Source organism: Eumetopias jubatus, unplaced genomic scaffold, assembly GCF_037043125.1.
Source record: "Eumetopias jubatus isolate StellerSeaLion01/CBP00866 unplaced genomic scaffold, mEumJub1_p1.0 scaffold_16, whole genome shotgun sequence".
NCBI classification, from domain to species: Eukaryota; Metazoa; Chordata; class Mammalia; order Carnivora; family Otariidae; genus Eumetopias; species Eumetopias jubatus.
The window spans coordinates 32,274,039-32,294,483 of record NW_028274822.1 but is presented as its reverse complement, the minus strand read 5'-3'; positions in this window follow the sequence as shown (position 1 = coordinate 32,294,483).

Below are 20,445 nucleotides of genomic sequence, written 5' to 3'. Positions count from 1 at the left end.
AAGGTGGGGTCTTTGGTAAGTAATTAGGTCCTGATACTGGAGCCCTCATGAATGGAATTATTGTCCTTTTACAGAAGACCACAGAGAGCTCTCTTGTCCTCTTTTTACTGTATGAAGGTAAAATGAGAAGACAGGGGCCTTGGAACCCAGAAGAGAGTTCTCACACTGGCACCCAGATCTTATATATCCAGCCCCCAGAACTATGGGAAATAGATTTGTTGTCTACAAGCCCTCTAGTCCATAACACTTTGTTATAGCAGCCCAAATTAAGACAATATTGGCTGATAATACTTTTTTAAACTCCAAACAAAGTTGACTTTTAGTGAACCAACTAAGAAAAGCTGAATTTAAAGATAAACCATTTTTATGATAAATGGAAAGCAAGGAAAAGAAAAATCAGCCTTTCTTCCTAAAGCCAAAGTTGACTTAAGGTAACAAATCCATGCCTCTTTTTCCTGGCCCCCAACATGGGCCTACTTGGACTTCCAAAGTGGAACTTGGTTTCGGTCTGTATTAACATAGCGGCTACGTAGAAAAGACTCGACAGATGGGAAATAAAAACATTAAAGAAGGATGTAATACTAAAAAAAGGGAATTATCTGGAATTACCTTTCTTACTCAAATCACTATCACTAGCCTTTGGGCCCATGGTGTGTTCTTCAGAAGTCTTATAGTTTTGATTCCATCAAAAAAAAAGGACAGGGCTCCTGCGTGGCTCAGCTGGCTAAGCGACTACCTTCGGCTCAGGTCATGATCCCAGACTCCTGGGATCAAGTCCCGCATTGGGCTCCCTGTTCAGTGGGGAGTCTGCTTCTCCCTCTCACCCTGCCCCCTCTTGTGCTCTCTCTCTCATTCTCTCTCTCAAATAAATAAAATAAAATCTTAAAAAAAAAAAGGACAATTACTTTAGAGATCACCATTAAAGTTAGGTGTTGTTGTTGTTGTCACTAATGACCAACCAGTAACCCCCGCCCCCCCGCAAAGGATGAAAAGCCACTATTTTATTATACTCCAAATTCTGTAAAGAATTTAGGCAGGATTCAGTGGGGCCAACTTACCTATGCTCCAGGATGTTGATGGGATGACTCAATGGCTGGAGGCTGGAATTAGTTGGCAGTACACTTATTCATGTATATGGTAGTTGGTGCTGGCTGTTAGCAGGGACCTCAGCTGAGCTGTAAGCTGGAGCTCCTACTTGTGATCTCTCCATACAACTTTACTCTGGGCCTGTTTACAAAAATGACACCTGGATTCCAAGAGTGAGAGTCCCAAAAGAGCAAGAGAAAAGTATGTGACATTTATTCATGAGGTAAGGCCATGTTTTGAAGCTAATAAGTATAGGTGTTTGATTGATTTAATGTCATAGAGCATCACTTTTACTTTCACCATACTTTATTGGTCAAAGAGGTCACAGGACTGCCCAAGATCAATGAAACAGGTCAAAGACTCCATCACTGAATGGGAGGAATGTCAAGGTCACATGGTAAGAAGAGTAATTGCAAGGGCAGATATTGTTGTAAGCAACATGTTACAACATGTTGGTATGAAGGTAGAGAGAACAGGGAATCAAGCAATGCATTCCAATGTTATGAGCCCTGCTATTTACATATTCCTCCAAGAAGGGAGAAAGCTTCTAATTCTCAGTTCTCCTCCTAAAATATTGGTCAACTCACTAAAAGTGATTATTAATCTAAATCAAGCTAGAAAAAAATTTCAGTGTTACCAGTAGCTTTAGTATTTGGCCAAAAGTTAGCATGTGGCTTAGAGGTCACTGGCTCTTCTTCTTCATACTTGAAGTGTTTCAAATTTGAAGGATGCTCAAGAGTAAGCTAGGCAAGGATGGAGCAACTCCAGGGAGAAGAAAGAGCCTGTGTAGAATCTCAGGATAAGAGACAGAGAGGAGAGCAGGGAGGAGTCAAGGAAAGAAGGTCAGTGTGAGTCAGCACAAAGAGTATGGGGTTATGCCTATGGCAGCTGAACCCAGAAAATTACTCAGGAGCCAGGGGATATAGTCTAAGCTAATGATACAGGTCTCTATCCTAAAGGCAGTGGAAAGCCACCAGAATATGGGTAGATAGTAGGTGATACAGTTTGAAAAGATCATTTTGGGGAAAAAAAATAGATAACAGACCAGAGTGAGAAGACATAGTATGGAAACAGTGTGCCCATTTAAGAGGTGTTTGTAGTGGTCTGGTGAGAAATGGTGGCAACATGGACCAGGGCAGTGGCTGGGGAGGTTAAGGGAGGTGGCCAGATTTAAAGCTGCTTCAGATAAAATGATCATTCTGCACTTCAGAGGTCAGAGTGAGTTTCTATGTGAATATGAACACTGAGTTGAATCTTAAGGAACAGGTAAAAATCAAATGTATGTGAAGAGGTAAGAAAATCTCAAGGAAGGAAAGCAGCTTCTGAAAAGAAATGCATACTGGAATGTACTCCAGCCATGTTCTGGAGCTAATAAAGAGAAGCATTTGTGTTCATGCGACTTGAAAGGCCTTGAACATTAGCCTAAGTAGACTACGACAGGCTGTAAATATTAACTTAAAAAGATTCTAACACAATTTGGTTAAAAGTGTCCAATGATCATAATTTTTGTATAATACAATACCATAACACTTAAAACAAGGGTTTTAGAATTAAATAGAACAAGCTTTAACCCCCAGTTCTATTATTTACCAGATCTGGGACCTCAGACAATTTATGTAATCTCCCTAATATATAGATTTCTTATACCTAAGCTATTTTTGGGAAGATTAAATGAGATAATGCATAATTAATGCAGAATCTGGCATGTGGTACTTGTTCATCAATGTTAATCATTACTGTTGTTAACTATGAGCACGCTTACTACTGTTGCTTATTATCTTAAATCATTTATTTTGGGAGCTTACAAAACGCAGAAATAATATCCCATTGTCATTAGAGATGTCATAAGAGTGTCATCAGAGATGGCCTTTGCAGGAGGCAGAGTCTAAACTGGACACAATGCAATGACCATCACATTGCTACCTAGTAGGCTTCAAACCTACTGCAGGTAACAACAGATCATCTGCACCCGCAAACTCTACCTCACTGCCCCCTGCCATAGGAGTCACACTAATTCAACTTTCTTTCTTGTCATTTCCCTTCTCTTCCCCAGGTTTTCTCAGAGCACCATATGGACCCATTTAGTCTCATGAACATTAATTCAATTCCATAAATGCTAATTAAATACCAGTGCCCCTGGCACTATGAGAAAATAAGAACTAAAGTCTTGGATTTCTGTCCTCTAAGAAACCACGATACCATTTATTCATGTTCAAAAGCAAACACTGGAAGACAATAAAACACAGAAGATGGGGTAATATTCAGTGGAATACCATGAAGAGATATGCAGTGATATGCAAATACCATGTATGTCCAGTGAATGGACTGAAGTTCTATACACCTGAATCTTAAGATTCATATAAGAAAATAGAAGGAGATTAGTTCAAAAGGGAAGGCAGTGGTCACAGAAGACATTTCCTACTCTCAACAGGCCATTAGGTCTCATGGACCAAAGCTGATTCACACTTGTGCCTTTAGTGAACCTTGAACAACAAACACATCACACCAGGAGTATGGACAAAGTTAATGTAAAACTTTTCTGATCAACTTAGGATATGTTTGGGGAAATGAATTTGTTGTTGCTGCCTTCTAAGATGACTGAGACCCAAGGAAAAAGGCTGCAAATGACTTTCTAGCCCATAGCTTAATAATTTCAAAGAACTTTGATGTTTGTCAATATTCCAAGAAATATGTATTAAAATTGTAAAAGTCTTTGGGGGTTCTCAATTTTTTAAAGTAAATTTTTCTTAGGGCTTTCTGAGCAGTACAGCACAGACATGATCCCTTTTCCACAAAGGTGGCTGCCTCTAGCACCTCACACAGAAAAAGGCAATTAAATGAAAATCTAATTTTCAAGTGCATCTTGCAGTTTATTCAAAGTGGAGAATAACTCACATTATGAGCTTTCAGACTCCAGGCAGAGCACATTAATGCTGCTTTCCTTTAATAATCCATTTCTGAAACTTGATTTTTTATTTTACTTTATTTATTTATTTTATTTTTTAAGAAAAGCTTGGGGATATGAAGAAGCCTATAACTAATATGACCAGGTTTAGCTCCTCTTTAGAAAACCTGACGAGACCAGCAGATCCAAAGTACAATTGCAGAAAGAGAGGGCTAATCTCCCCTTACTTTCTGCTCATAGCTTTTACCCTGATAGGATAGGATCTGATTTAAACTCTGCCACTTTAAATCAGCTTTCAATCTTGCATCTAACTCTTCTCATGGGTTTTAGTGCCATATTGCAATGTTAAAGTGTAAAACTCTGCATCTGCCGAGGCATTTGGCTGGAAAAGCAAGTATGTCAATGGCCGTCCCTCGCTGCCATCACACATATGGAATTTCTGTGTTCAGCTCTGCCATCTGGTCGTTAGGCCTAGATTCACTCTTCATTGAATAAGGACCATCTACCATATCAGCACCTCTTACAATATGCTATCCTTTTCATGGTGTTATTTTGCAGTTCTTCTCTGATGACATTCTCTTTTCCCCACAACCCTTTTTCCCCCACAAATGTTCTACAAAGAGCAACCTTTAATGTCAATTGAAAAAAAAAAAAGCACACACAACGCAATTGATGTAATTGGAGCAAGAGCAATAAAAATTTCAAGTAGTTGCAAACACAATGCTAGGATTTTCATAATTACAATCACTGGAGAGTGTACCCTGAATGTGTACAAGATAGCCTATAGACATAAAACAACCTTACCCAAGAAGAACCACTTACCATTATGAAGAGTGTGGGTTAATTGTCCTTGTCATTCCATTTCCCTTATTTATGACAGTCATTATCATGAGACTGGATGACATTTTCTTTTCCATCACAAGAATATGGCTCCAGGATGGTATACAATTTCTTTAACGATGTGCACTCTGTTACCGCTAAACTATCCCCACCTTAGAGATACAAATACCTGACTAGTTCATTTCCTCCTCAAACACTTCATCTTAGGAGGAAAGAACAAAGTTCTAGCCTGAAAACAAACATCAACGTAACTTCAAAAGTTTAGAGAAAAACACTCGGTAACCAGTCAACATGAGTCACTACGTAGAACTGGGCTGGAATATCATTAACTTGATAGTAATTTGAAAAAAAAAATGTAAAATCTATAGCCAGATTCTGTGAAAAAGAAGATGGTGGCTTAGGGCAGGCTTTTAGGTTAACCCTGTATAACTGAGGCTTAAATTTTCTTTTCTGAAATCTTTCTAAACTCTGTCCCCTGTTACACCGCATCCCCAACTACCAATCTCCCTGCATTTCCCATCAAAATTTAACCAATATGTGTTTCATTCTATCAGGGATTTGCCAGGATACCTGCTTAAACTTTAATGCACATACAAATCACCTGGGGTTCCTGCTGGACCACAAAATCTGGGGTGGAACTCAAGAGTCTGCATTTCTAACAATCTCTTAGGTGATACGAGTGCCGCTGGTCTGAGAAGGATGCTTAAGTTTATACAAATGTCTGTTGCTCCTGTCCTTGATCTACCTTACATCAGTGAGAAAGCAGTTTCATAAAAGAAGACTTAGAGCCATGTTAATTTAACTTGATAAGCATCTTCTACATGCCAGGCATGAAAATTAGCTATTTTTCAAACATTTAAATCTCACAGCCCAAATCCTTGGTGATGGTTATTATTTTGCCATTTATAGGCAAAGAAATCAGATAGATATTGGCAAAGGTAGGACTCAGGCAATTTCTGCCTGACTCCAAATCATGACCCATTTTACTCTGTTCTTCCTTATCAAGTCACGTTGTGCTATTAGATGTAATATGCCACCCAACCCAGGACTCCTCCCATTTAAAGAGCAGCTCCTTGGACTTCTGAAAGTCCAAGGACTTCCATGCATGTTATTTTTTTAAATTTCTGCATGCCTGACACTTAATACAATGCCTGTTATAATCAAGGCATGTTTGTTAAATGAAATAAATGGGCCCACAAAAGGCAAGATTCACTCAGAAGGAGTGGGAAGAGATGAAGTGTAATGGCTTAGAGTAAATGTTCTGGAGTCACAGAGGCTAAGTTTGAGTGTTTGCTTTCCCACTTACTGGTTGTGTGAATTGGGGAAAGGTAATTCTTTGCCCTAAGTCTCAATTTCCTCATCTGTACAGTATGGAAATACCACAAATTGCAGGGAGTTCTTAGCACGATGCTAGCACACATTACAGCTTCAATAAGGGATAGTTTTATTATTTTTTTATTATTATAAAAAAGTAGCCTTGTTATGGAATAGTGCCCTGTAAGGAGTAGAAGGAACTAGAGTACTGGTTCTCAACTTGTTATGTGTTGTAATCCACTGAGGAATTTTTAAAACTACTGATGCTGGATCCTATTAGAGTTCTGATTTAATTAGTATAGATCTACACTAGGCATCAGCAGGTTTGCGAATTCTCCAGGTGATTATAATATTTTTAAATTAGGATGCTCATCCTGCATTCCAGATTAATTAAATTAGAATCTCTATGGGTGAGACCCGGGAATTTGTACTTTTTAAAACTCCCTAGATGATTAAAATGGGGAGCCAAGTTTGAGAACCACTGTCTCAGATAAACTTCTCCAGTGGTTTTAAAACCTGGCTGCACATTAGAATAATTTTAGGAAACAAAAAAAATATTGATGACGAGGCCCCATCCCATAACAATTTTATCTAATCGTTAGGGGTGAGACTAAATAATTGGCAGTTTTTAAAAGTTCCTACAGGTGATTTTTAATATACTGGATTTCAGTGTACTGGGTTGAGATCCAGTATTCCAGTGGTTCTTAAACCTTTGCATGCATCACAACCACCTATAGGGACAATTAAAACATAGATGACTGGGTTCTACCACCAGAGTTTCAAATTAGGTAAATCTGAAACTGGGCCTGGGCATTTGTCTGCATTTCCAAGAAGTTCTCAGGTAATGTTGATGCTGATGGTCTCAATAATAAAATCATAAACCATGAATGCATTCAGATATAAATAAAAAATAAATGTGAAATTTTATGAAGAACAGAATATACTGTTACAAAGTAGCATCTCACAGAATACTTATGAACTGCAAAAGGGAAAAAAGTATCTTTACTTGGAGAAGCCTGGATGACATCACCTTAATTAAGTGATTATGAAGTTATGGGACAAATATCACCATTTGATTGGGTGACAACGGGAAATTGGCAACACCACAGTGATTTTCCTGCTAAGAAAGCAGAACTTGAATCCAAATACAGGGAAACTTCATACAAACTTAAGCTGAGGACCATTTTACAAAACAGCATCAAAAATAATCTTCAAAAGCATCAAGATCCAAAAAGTCAAACAAACAGAAAGAACTCCTGCAAATTAATGCAGATTAAAGAGATGTAACAACTACTGGGCTCATGATTCTGAATGGATCATTTTTTTTCCAGGGAGAACATTACTGGGGCAACTGGAAAAATTTGAATAGATCTGAGGAGTAGATGGCAAAAATGTTATCAATGCTAATTTCTGATATCAAATACTCTATGGGAGGATGACCTCATCTACAGGAACTAGACACTAAAATATTTTAGGGGGATGGCATATCGATTTGTTAACTTACTATCAAAATGTGTAGGAAAGGGTGCCTGGGTGGCTCAGTTGGTTAAGCGACTGCCTTAGGCTCAGGTCATGATCCTGGAGTCCCGGGATCGAGTCCCACATCAGGCTCCCTGCTCAGCAGGGAGTCTGCTTCTCCCTCTGCCCCTCCCCCCTCTCATGTGCGCTCTCTCTCATTCTCTCTCTCAAATAAATAAAATCTTTAAAAAATAATGTGTAGGAAAATTAAAACCTTTTCTTGTACTGTAACTGAAACTTTTCTGTAAGTTGTGATTTTTTTTAAACAAAAATAATTTTGAAAAAGTTAAGCCAAATTTCACTCTACACAGGTCTTTTTTGGAAACAGGAGTGCCAACCAAGGCTAGAAACAGGCTTGCATCTTAGTAGAGACATAGAAAAAATTACTCCCTGAAATATCCTAATCAAAATTGGCTTATGTTATTTTTTTAAAATGGCTCAAATTTAAACTCCTGTAATTCAGGTGTCTGAAGTATCTTCCCTTATCCCACACTCAAGTTCCAAAAAAAGTTTAACTCTGGCTTGAAGTAGTCCTTGTGGCATTTTCTATGACTCCCTTGAATGTTTCTTTACAACTGCCTCATATCTATAAGTTGGCATATTTCTTCACATTCCTTTTCTCTAGTCTCATATTTTGCTTTTTTCCCAAAGTATCTGTAATTTCTGCCTTTAAGTCACATATTATAACCTTTCTGTGAGATCAACTTGATATTTCTACCCCACAACTGTTTTTTCTTACCTGGTGAAAGTATGAAATTCTTTCTGGCTGATTTGCTTTTATCTTGGTCTTGATTTTCACCACTGATAGGGATTTGCTCATGTAATGAATCTCATTTATACTATTCTCATTATTTGTTCTATCCTTTTTAACCAAATCATGTTATATTTATTCTTAATCCTATGATTGCAGTCATCTTTATTCATTCGTTCTTCTATTCACTTACTCATTCATTCCACAAACACATGTTACACACTTTTAAAATGCTAAAACACTGCTATGCACTATGAAAGTATAAAAAACAGCATGGTCCTTGGCTTTAAATAGCCCATGGTCTAATTGTAATTCTATAAGGCAATGAAGGGTGAACAATGCTATCCAGTGTTGGTTGTTCTTTATGATTCTATGGCAGTGGATACATCCTGTGTTGAAGGGAAGTGCTCCACAGTGGAAGTTACATTTGAGTTGTTCTTGAAATATAATTGAGTTTGAGAATTACAGAATGAGAGCATTTATGCCTATCCTGAAATGAATGAATCAGCATGAGGATTCAGGTAAAGCTGGGCCTCTGGTGTGGTTTAAAAGAAGAGAACAATGGAAGACAGGAGAGTCAGAATCCAAGGCTGGATTACTAGATAAAGCTTGTCCTAGAGACAAGTTAAGGTGTTTGGACCCGAAACCATTAAAAAAAAAAAAAGAAAAGAAAAAAAGAAAGAAAAGAAGAGGCCATAAAATAAGATTTTAAACAAAGGGTTGATGTAATCAAATTTATTTATTAAAAAGACTGCTGCGGAGAATGGATTGGAAATAGAATGAATGGATTCAGTAGATATACCAAATGACTCTGCCAAGTCTGGTGGGAGAGAGAAGATGCGAGCTCACACAAAGGCAGTGAGGGACATAAGGAAGAGGGAGATATTCAGGAGACCCTCTGGTGAACAGCTGATGACTCTAGAAACTCCTCCACTGCCTCTGAAAACATCTCGAATTGCTTTGTGGATTCCTTCTGCTTGAGATTTGTTTTCAAAGTTGAATTTTGAAAGCTTAGAAGGTTTGCTATCGATATGCTTGATGAGGTCAAGTAAAAATGCAAAGGGAACATGAATAAAGCACGAATGCCAATGAGACCAAAGACAGACAGTGAGTGCCCGAGCCAGAACTGCTATGGTAGGACTGAAGAAAAGCAAAGGGACTCAAGAAGAATTTAGGAGAAACATTGAAATTCATGATTTATTATATATGGTGGGAGAGTGAAGTCCAAATGAATTTCAGTTTGGCCTTGGACTGATAATTCCTATTTCAGTGTCCAGAAATTAGGATAGAAAATAAATGAGAAAAAGCCAGGTGAAGGAAGATGAAAGAATTAATTCTATTCTGGACATCTGAATTTTAGCCATTCATAGATATCTAAATGAATATGTTCAGGTGGAAAGCAGATGTATATGACAGAAGACAGGAGAATCTCTGTCTAGGAGATTTAGATTTAGAAATCATTACGCTACCAGTGAGTGTTGAAACCATGACACTAGGTGGAATTTTCAAGGGATAATGCATGAAGAGAGAAAAACAACATTGGCATGAAGGCAAAACATAGAGAAACCCATGTGTAAGCATGAGGTACAAGGGATCAATAGCCAGAGATGTTATCAGAGACCAAAGAGGAGTGCCATGAGACAGCCACACCTTTTTTCCTCCTATCAGTACTTCCCACAGCATCCGGTCATCTTGAAAAATAACAGACACTCAAGGAGGTCATTCCTCTGCCTAACACTTCTCAAGGCTTTCCATGACCTTTACAATAAAAGCTACTCACTTTCCCAAGCCCACAAGGCCCTACATAATCTGGCCTCTATTTCTTCAGCCTCATCTGCCAACTCCTGCACCCTTTCCCACACCCAGTCACTAGGTCCTTCTTTGGTTCGGCATCCTCAACGCCTATACCTACACTATACTCTGTGCCAGGTGAGCTCGGCTCCATGTTCTTGACTGAAGGGGATCATCATGGTAGTGTATGTTTTATATCACCATTCCCTTCTCAGAGAGAACTTCAACTGCCAGATCGAAGCTGGCCCACTGTCAAACACTCCTTCAATACCTTGTTTGTCTCTTCCATAGAATTTACTACAAATAGAAGTTATTTACCAATTCATCTATTTATTTATTTGTGTCTTTTATATCCACTTGAATGTGAGTTCCATGTGGGAAGAACTTTGCCTTTCTTTGTCACCCTAGTATTTCCATCACCTAGCACAGAGTTTAATATTTACATACATATGTATAATTTTTGTTTCTAGCAGACATGTATTTGTTTTTAGCAGACACCCTACCCTGCTGAAGAGACTATGCTAGAGGCTGTGAGGGGCACAGGAGTGAATATGATTCCATCCCTGTCATGAAGAAGGTTACAACCCAAATAGATGAAGTAAAAATATACAGAAAGGATGACATTAAAATCTAAAGAAAGGTGGACAATTAAGGAAGTACCAAGCTTCAGAAGTGATGGTTAATAGTGGAAAGTCAGAAACCTTTGTTATGTCTGGACTTCCTTAGTTACTGTATACACACACACACACACACACACACACACATATATTTATATATTCTTATATATATTCTATATTCTATATATACACATATATGTATATATGCTTGGACTAACTTTTCTGGACTTCCTTAGTTACTATATACACACACACACACACACACACACACACACATATATTCTTATATATATATTCTATGTTCTATATATATATTCTTGGACAAATTTTTCTGACAGTGAATGTTAACTTGGGGGGGGCATAAAGAAGAGAAAGGATTAAAGAAGAAAATTTAAAAGCAGATATTTGCTATATTTTTTAAGAAAGTTGACGTGTTTCCCAGAGTTTAAACCTTAGTGATTTTCCTTCATCATCTTAAAATTGTGTGACTGGAAATCAGGATCTGTAGGTACTGGTCAGGTACTACTTGACATGGACACACTGGGTGGATGTAAACTATTCTTCTCTACACACCAGAAAAAAGGCTTCCTATTATAATACCATTGAGAATAAAAATAAAAGATGTGAAAGTGGTTTTAAAAGTGTAATTTTTCTAACTTGAAAAAGCCATTTAATTCCACTAATTATTTAATTAAAAATCAACCTACATTTATTTGATACTATGTGACTGCCAACTTATATAGTAGTTTTTGGAAAAAAAATAGAAAAGAATAGACAAAAACCTTAATCTCAAAGCATTATAATTCATTCATCAGTCAACAAATATTTATCCATAAGCAAATACTTAAAACTCAACTGGAGATAAGACATATAAATAGAATTGCAAGACAACATGAAATAACATAATCAAGCATATAGTTTAACAGTCACGTTTTAATTGTTTTAGGAATTTAGAAGGAGGGGAACTCTTCCTTGGTCCTGAGTTTCCTGAGAGAGCTCCATGGAACAAGACCTGAGACAGATGTTAAAGAATTAATAGAATTTGAGTTGACAAAGGAGAAAGTGGCACACATTTTAACGAAAATGGATAACGTAAGTGAAAGCTTCAAGATAAACATGGGTATCATTCCATACATTGCCCTGCATATAGTGAGTATTTAATAACTATTAATCAGTAAGAGCAAAGAATAAATGTTAGATCAGTCAGTGGAAAACCAAATGTGAAGCTAAAAGTTTGAACATGATCCAAAAGACAATGTGGAATATATTCAATATTGCTTCACCCTAACCTTAAATGTCTTTGAATCTAAAAGTTGGGATATATCTTATATTTCCTGCCCTTATTGCACTACTGCCACTTTCAATACACTTCAAACATATTTTTTCTTTATTCTGAAGGATATCTTTTGATCTCCCTTAAATTTAAAAAAATCGATAAATTTTAAATGATTAATTTCATTGTTTATACATATATAAAATTGCAATCAAATTTCATTGTTTATATAAAAATGATGTGATATGGAATTACACAGGTATAAATTTCCCCAAGTATATAATCAAATACATTTTAAAAAATCCTTCCAATGGATGAAATTTAACTTTCCTTTATGTTATTATTAAATTGATTTAAGTGAGTCTAATATCTCAACAATTTTGAAATGATTGCTTTTCAGTGACCGTTCTCATTTGTTAAAAGACCTGTTTTTCTGCAATATTTTTTCTTCAGTATACATTTGCAAAATCCACTTAACATTTTTCACCTTTATCCCCCTTTTATTATCATTATCTCACACTGTTCTTTTCATTTTTCTACATGGTTGTTCCCACATTTGATTTTGTGACATATGCCATTAATATATTAGCTTGAATTTTCAAAGCATAATCTCTAGACCAACAGTTTTCTAATTATTTGTCTAGCCAAGAAAGCATTGATTTGAACAGAAATCATATGCTTACAACTAAAACAAGTAAATAAATATGCTTACAATAAAACAAGTAAATGGAGCTGTTTTGTTATAGTAGATGTCAGGTGCTCAGCATCCTGCACAAGTTCTCTATTCTTTCTGCCTCCCACCGCAGTCCCCAAGAAAGCTCCAAAGATTTCCTAGAATTTTGTTGACCACAGATGGAAAAGCCACTATTATAGATGCCATTTCTTATTAATCTTGCCTTCATTTTTAGTGCCTATCACTGAGCAAGTGGTAATATCTTTGGCTAAGAAACATAATCTGTATGCTTTCATTTCCTCTGGAAAATAAGGCAGAAAGCTGATAAATGTACCCTGCCCAAATATCAGCCACCTACCCTCCCCCGACACACATACACGTATGTTATAGGTATTTTGTTTGGCTTTGTTCTCTAAAATAAATATTAAGATATCAATATGTAATAGAAGTTTTCTTATCCAGCATATTTGAAACCTATATTTGGTTAAATAGTAGAGAAAGTTGAGATAAACTGGGAATCCTGGAGAAGATACTTGTATTCCTTGCACATTTTAAGTAAATGCACTGGTATTCATTTGCTAATTTTTCAATGTACAGCCAAAGACTTTTTGTGAGCTTTCTGACCAGAGTTCTGTCATTTTCTTTTTGTGTATACCACACTCATTATTCATTATTGACAATTACCAGTGCTAATTCCTTTAAAATGGAGAGAACGCTTATAAGGTGACTAAATTGTTTTCTTTTCTTACAGTGTCTCTCCCACAATTAGTCAGACAGAACTTTTTTAAGACTTGCGGTTATGGATTACAACTGGTATAGTTAGGACTTAGCACAAACTCAACTGACTCTGAGTTAGTAATGTAGTGCCCATCCAGGGGAAAAGAAATGTTTGGGCACCTACTGGTCACAGGCGGTACTGGCACAAGTTCCCTCCCCAAACCCTGGCAACCACTGATCTTTTTTTTTCTATCTTCATGGTTGTGCTGTTTCTAGACTATCTTATAGTTAGAATTACACAGTATGTAGTCTTCACACTGGCTTCTTTCACTTGGCAATCTGAATTTAAGTTTCTTCCATGTTTTTCCATGGCTTGATAGTTCATTTCTTTTTTTTTTTTAAAGATTTTATTTATTTATTTGAGAGAGTGAATGAGATAGAGAGAGCATGAGATGGGGGAGGGCCAGAGGGAGAAGCAGACTCCCTGCTAAGCAGGGAGCCCAACGCAGGACTCAATCCCAGGACTCCAGGATCATGACCTGAGCCGAAAGGCAGTCGCTTAACCAACTGAGCCACCCAGGTGCCCAAAAGTTAATTTCTTATAGTCACTGAGTAATATTCCATTGTATAGATGTTCTACCATTTATTTATTCACCTATAGAAGGGCTGACATTTTAGTCTTAAATTACAATCAATAGATCGTTTATATATTTTTTATAAAAATTTTTTAAAGATTTTATTTATTTAATTGGCACAAGGAGAGTGACAGAAAGAGAGCACAAGCAGGGGGAGTGGCAGAGGGAGAGGAGGAAGCAGACTCCCTGCTGAGCAGGGAGCCCAACGCGGGGCTCTATCTCAGGACCCAGGGATCATGACCTGAGCTGAAGGCAGATGCTTAACGACTGAGCCACCCAGGCGCCCAATAGATCATTTATATCTTAAGATTTACTGTGGTCCAGCCCTAATACCAAAGTTTGCTCCCTTACAAAAATCTGTATAAGAATGATACATTCCATCCCCTCCCCAAATCATACATTTCCTCTTTTTTTTTTAAAGGATTTTCACGTGTTTTTTTTTTAAGATTTATTTATTTATTTTGAGAGACTGAGAATGAGAGAGAGAGAGAGTGCAAATGAGAGGGGGGAGGGTCAGAGGGAGAAGCAGACTCCCCACCAAGCAGGGAGACCGATGCGGGACTCGATCCCGGGACTCCAGGATCATGACCTGAGCCGAAGGCAGTCGCTTAACTGACTGAGCCACCCAGGCACCCACATTTCCTCCTCTTTTACTTTCAAATATATTTTGGATTTAAAAAGCAGATTTCAACAAAGATGTTAAGCTAATCACTCTCATAAATAACAAAAATATTTGATCCCATATTTCATCTGGCCCTGATAATGGTGAGGAAACAATGCATCTCACAAATATAATTAAATCATTTATCCATCCAAATAGTAATAATTGAGTATTTGCTACATAATTGTCCCTGAGCTAATAGAGATATAGTAGGAAAAAGTAAACAGTTTCAATCCTCATGGTGAGGAATCTGCATGACTAGCATGGAGATAATAAAGGTAGCATTAATTAGAGAACTATGTTCTTTTCTATATTCTTATTATTGGTTTGAGCTTTATTATTGAAATATGATTTTATGGAAAGATAGGTAAAGCCACATGACTGAACTTGTTCACCCATCACTTTTCTTTCAAAAAGAAACAGTTTGCTGATCTCCTTTCAAACATTTAATTGTTTTATATGTTTCATAACTATGAATATTACTGAATTCCTATGCAATTTTTGGTTCCTCATTTTCTTCATTTTTTAAAAGAGGTAGTTATTAAGATTTCTACTTTTCCAATTTGATTTTGTGAGGCCCTAAATCTTTATCTTACAATTCAGAATTTTTAAAGCTGCTTATATGGCTCTTCTTTGTAAGTTGGCCTTTAGAATCATAAAAAAGAAAGAACAAAACATCACTTTCACCCTCAATATGTGATGAACTCTTCTTGATTTTCTCCCATATCTTAACTCAGACAATTTCTTAGACTGTGGGCAAATTAAAGCTGCTAAATAACTTTCTTCTCTCATTGTATGCCTTGGATTTTAAATGCATGTGGCATAATCAGCACTAACAACGCATGTCCTCTGCACCCCCCACCAATTCTCCCAGCACATCTCACTAATTCATCACCATCCAATCAATAATGGCCCCTACTGAGAGGGGTGAAGAGAAGGATGCCTTTCTTTTTCCCATAAATATTTGAAATTGGCCTAATTATAATGTCCTGTGCTTGGATGCAGTGACAATAGCCTTTCATTTAGATGAGAGATACACAGGTGGAAAAGTACCCAGTTAGGCAGATTAAATAGAAATGTTCCACTGAAGTGTGTAACTGCAGAAACCATCATCGGCCTCTATTCCAAATGCATAAAACAAGTCCTATTAAAGGAGGATGATACCAGACAGAAATCAGCTATACAGAACTTTGCTGCCTTTCCTTCCTCTTGGCCTTCTTTTCTTTTCCTACCCTTCTCCCTTCCTATTTGCATCCCTCTTTCCTCCTTACAGAAACTTCTTTGCTGGGCGCCTGGGTGGCTCAGTTGGTTAAGCAACTGCCTTCGGCTCAGGTCATGATCCCAGGGTCCTGGGACCAAGTCCCATATCAGGCTCCCGCTCAGCGGGGAGCCTGCTTCTCCCTCTGACCCTCTCCCCTCTCATGCTGTTTCTCTCTCTCTAATAAATAAACAAAATCTTCAAAATAAAAAAAAGAAACTTCTTTGATCTCTCACCTTTTTCTTTATTTCCCTCATTCTTCATCTACTTCCTTTTCTCTTTCCTCTTCTTTTCCTTATCTTTATTCTTTTTTTTAAAGATTTTATTTATTTGAGAGAGAGAGAATGAGCACAGAGGGAGAGTGAGAGGGAGAAGCAGACTCCCTGCTGAGTGGAGAGCCCCACGTGGGGCTCGATCTCAGGACCCTGAGATCATGACCTGAGCTGAAGGCAGACACTTAATCGACTGAGCCACTCAGGCATCCCCCTTATCTTTATTCTTGGATCTGGGAGCAACACAACCAGGAGAGTGATTTGGGATGATCAATCTTGCAGCACTAAGAAGCATGAGCTTCAAGGGGATTAGCCTGTATGCATGGGAATGATTAGAAAAATATTGCAAATTTTCCAGGCTAGAGATGACTAGGTTCTGAAGTGGTGGTCATGAGAAAGGTAAAGGGAGGACAGATGTGAGAGGTGTTGTAAAGACAGAGCTGACAGCTTCACAGTTATAGGGGAGACTAGAGCACACCTTCAGAACACTCGGGGAATCATTTGCACATCATAACCGTGAATTTTTCAACTGCTAATTCGGTCATTGCAATGTGAACTTCAGCAATCTGCCCTTTATATGCATAACAATATCATAAATAAATCAGGGGAAAGCTAATGAGAAAATATATATCAAAGAGCCAAGTAAGCTCCATGCAGAAAATCAACAACAGTTTGTAATTCAGTTCAATCATGTGCTGGGTAATTGCATATTATGCAATCCAAAAGCATGTGCAATTTCTACTGTAAAATCAGATTGAGTCCTGAATGTAGGCTATCTGTGAACACAGACTTCTACATAGGGACTATGGTGAGTTTGCATGTTTAGATGTGCTGAAATATACACTTGAAAAAAAGAACAACAAAAAACCTTCTCTCCTGTGACCTCTTTGGAAAAATAATACCATTGGGCATCACGCCTTGGAAACCCACATGGCACGGTTAATGAAAAGCCAGGAGTTTGGAGAGAATATTGAATTTGAAAGTCTCTGAGAGTGTTCCCCAAATGGGTTGTTAAGTCCCTGTGACAGAGAACATTAGTGCTAGATGATGACAGTCATTCAATTCTAAACACAAACCATATTGTCTGTGATTAAAGGCAGATGCCGGAGGAGGGCATCCAGGGCATTGTGGTCAGAGCTGCATTAGAACTATTCCTTGGCAATTTCAAGGCTGTGACCAAAAGTAATAATAATAATCATAATACAAGAAAATATTTGCATTCTTCCACATACTGAAAGGTAGTTGTCCATGACTTTTCTGAAAGCTTAAAGTCCAAATTTTCTTCATATTTGGGGGAAGATACAAAACTCTTGTTTATACATATTTTTTTCATAGATACGAAGACTACAAAATAAACAAACTGCAGGCCACAAGATGTCCAAAGCAACTGTTTGGAATACATATGTGAGTGAGGGCCTATTTGCCTGTAAATCTGTGTTATGTCTGTCTGTTTATGTGGACTGTTTAACAGAACTGGGGAAAAGACTGGTGATTAATCTGTTTTTGTCTCCATAGTATTTTAATACAGAAAAAACACAACTATTTTCCTATATCAATGAATACGTTTCCTGTGAGTTTTTGTGGTATTTTTGGTGAAATATCCTTTCTTTCTTTTAAACTCTTATAACAGATTCATTGTATCACTTATGGAGCATATCACATTAGACTTATTAGAATTATTTATATACATCTTGCAACTGTCCTGCTAGACCATAAATCACTTTGGGGGAAACACTGTATCTATCTAACCATTAATTGAATATTTACTTATATGTCCAGAATCTTCTATATAATTATATTACATTAGATAGACTTTCTATCTAATATAATAGCCAGATCCAATGGACACATGTTTTATCAATCTTACAGCTGAATGACTGAGGCACAGAAAGGTGATCCTGCCCAAGGACCACAGTTAGTAATTAGTGAAGCTGCCATCTAAAACCAGTCAAACTTACTTCAAAGCCCATGCATCGAATGAGAGGAATGAGGAACAGAAGACAAAGTTTAAGCTCCCCCGACAAAGGAGGGAGTCTAATTACACCATACTGCATCGAAAAAAAATTAGATACCATTGGGCTTTACTCTCAGTTTAAGGGTGAACCAAAAGGGTTTCTCACTCCTCACTTAGCACATATACTCAGGGGACAACAAAACAAAGTGTCCTGCACGTGAGAAGATGAAAAGAGAAATATCCTTAAGAATTCAAAATTATAATTTGTAGTGCTGAGACTAGAACACAAATTCATATCTCCTGGGTGGTCCAAATAAACTCAAGCCATGGATTTAGATTAATGTGTCTGATGGTCACAACATATGGTTGCCAAAAACAGACAAAAGTGCTTCCCAAAAACTCATCTTCATCCTAGGCTTCAAATAATCAACATAATTTTCTAAGAGAAATGAGCTTTATTGCTCTCAAGGAATCGATACCACGAGTGAGGACCAATAGAAACAAGGCAAAAAAAATTGATTTAGAATTATCAAAAACACAGACTTTAAACAACTGTTTACTATATTTACATAAATAAAATAGGAGGATAAATATATCTATAGAGAACAGAAAACTATTAAAAAAATGATCCAGATTTAAAAGGAAAATAGGACTTAGGAAATAAAAATATATAATTAAAATTAACACCTCCCTAACGAATTTAACTGCAGATTAAACATAAATGAAAGGAGAATTAGTTTAACAGAAAATAATTTGAAAGAAAAATATTTATTCTAAGTGGTAAATTTGTTGGCATAAAATTGTTTATAATATTCCCTCATTGTCCTGTTAATGTTTTTAGGCTCTGTTGTGATAGCCTCTTTTGTTATTAGTATTTGTAATTTATATTTTTCTCTCTTAATCAGTTTAGCTAGGATTTTATGAATCTTGCGGATCTTTTTGAAAGAATGAACTTTGACTTTGTTAATTTTCTCAATTATTTGTCAGTTTTCTCTTGTGTTGATTTCCTTTATTTTTATTTTTTACCTTGAATTTATTCTATTTTTCTCTTTCAACCTTCTTAAAGTAAAAGCTTACATCACTGACTTTAGAATTTTGTTTTTTCCTTTTGTAAGAGAAAAATTTTAAATTGTAAATATGCCTCTAGGTACTGCTTAGGTCATCTTACAAATTTATCACTAAGTTTAAATATTTTCTAATTTTCTTTGTGATTTCATTTTGACCTGATTATTAATTATTGTTGGTTTTCAAATAATTGGAGATTTCCCCCATATCTTATTATTATAGTTTAATTCTGATAGGAAACCAACATATATCATTTTATTTCTTTAAAAATCTACCAAGATAGGTTTGGGGACCTAGTGTAGTCTGTCTTGGTAAATATTCTTGGAGCATTTGAAAAGATATGAATTCTGCACCTCTATTCTACAAATATCATTTAAGTAGCTCTGCTTAACACCATTGCTCAAATTACCTAGGTCTTTCCTGATTTTTCTTTCTGGTCATTTTATCAAGGGCGGAGCGATGTTTAAATCCCCAGTGATGATTGTGAATTTGCCTATACCTTTTTTTTTTTTAAAGATTTTATTTATTTATTTGCTAGAGAGAGAGAGAGCATAGGCGAGAGAGAGTGAGTGAGAGTACAAGCAGGGGGAGCTGCAGGCTCCCTACTGAGCAAGGAGCCCGATGCGGGACTCGATCCCAGGACCCTGGGATCATGACCTGGGCTGAAGGCAGCCGCTTAACCGACTGAGCCACCCAGGCGTCCCTGCCTATACCTTTTAAAATCTCTGTTTTGGTTTCATGTATATTGAAGTTTGCTACTGGATATGTAGGCCTTCATGTTTATGATTGGCATGTCATCCTGTTGAGCTGGCTCATCATTATGAAAAATCCCTCTTTGTGCTAATACTCATGGTCGTGATGCCTATTTTATTTGATATTAATATAGCAACTCCAAACTCATGTCTTTCATTTCCCTCCCGTTATGTTCCTGTTTTTCTGTAAACTTTTCAGGCTTTTTATAATAGGTATTTTAAAGTTATTTCCTGCTAATTCTATAATTTCTGTGATTTTGGATGTGCTTCTTTTTTTTTATGTTATGTTAATCAACATACATTACATCATTAGTTTTTGATGTAGTGTTCCATGATTCATTGTTTGCGTATAATACCCAGTGC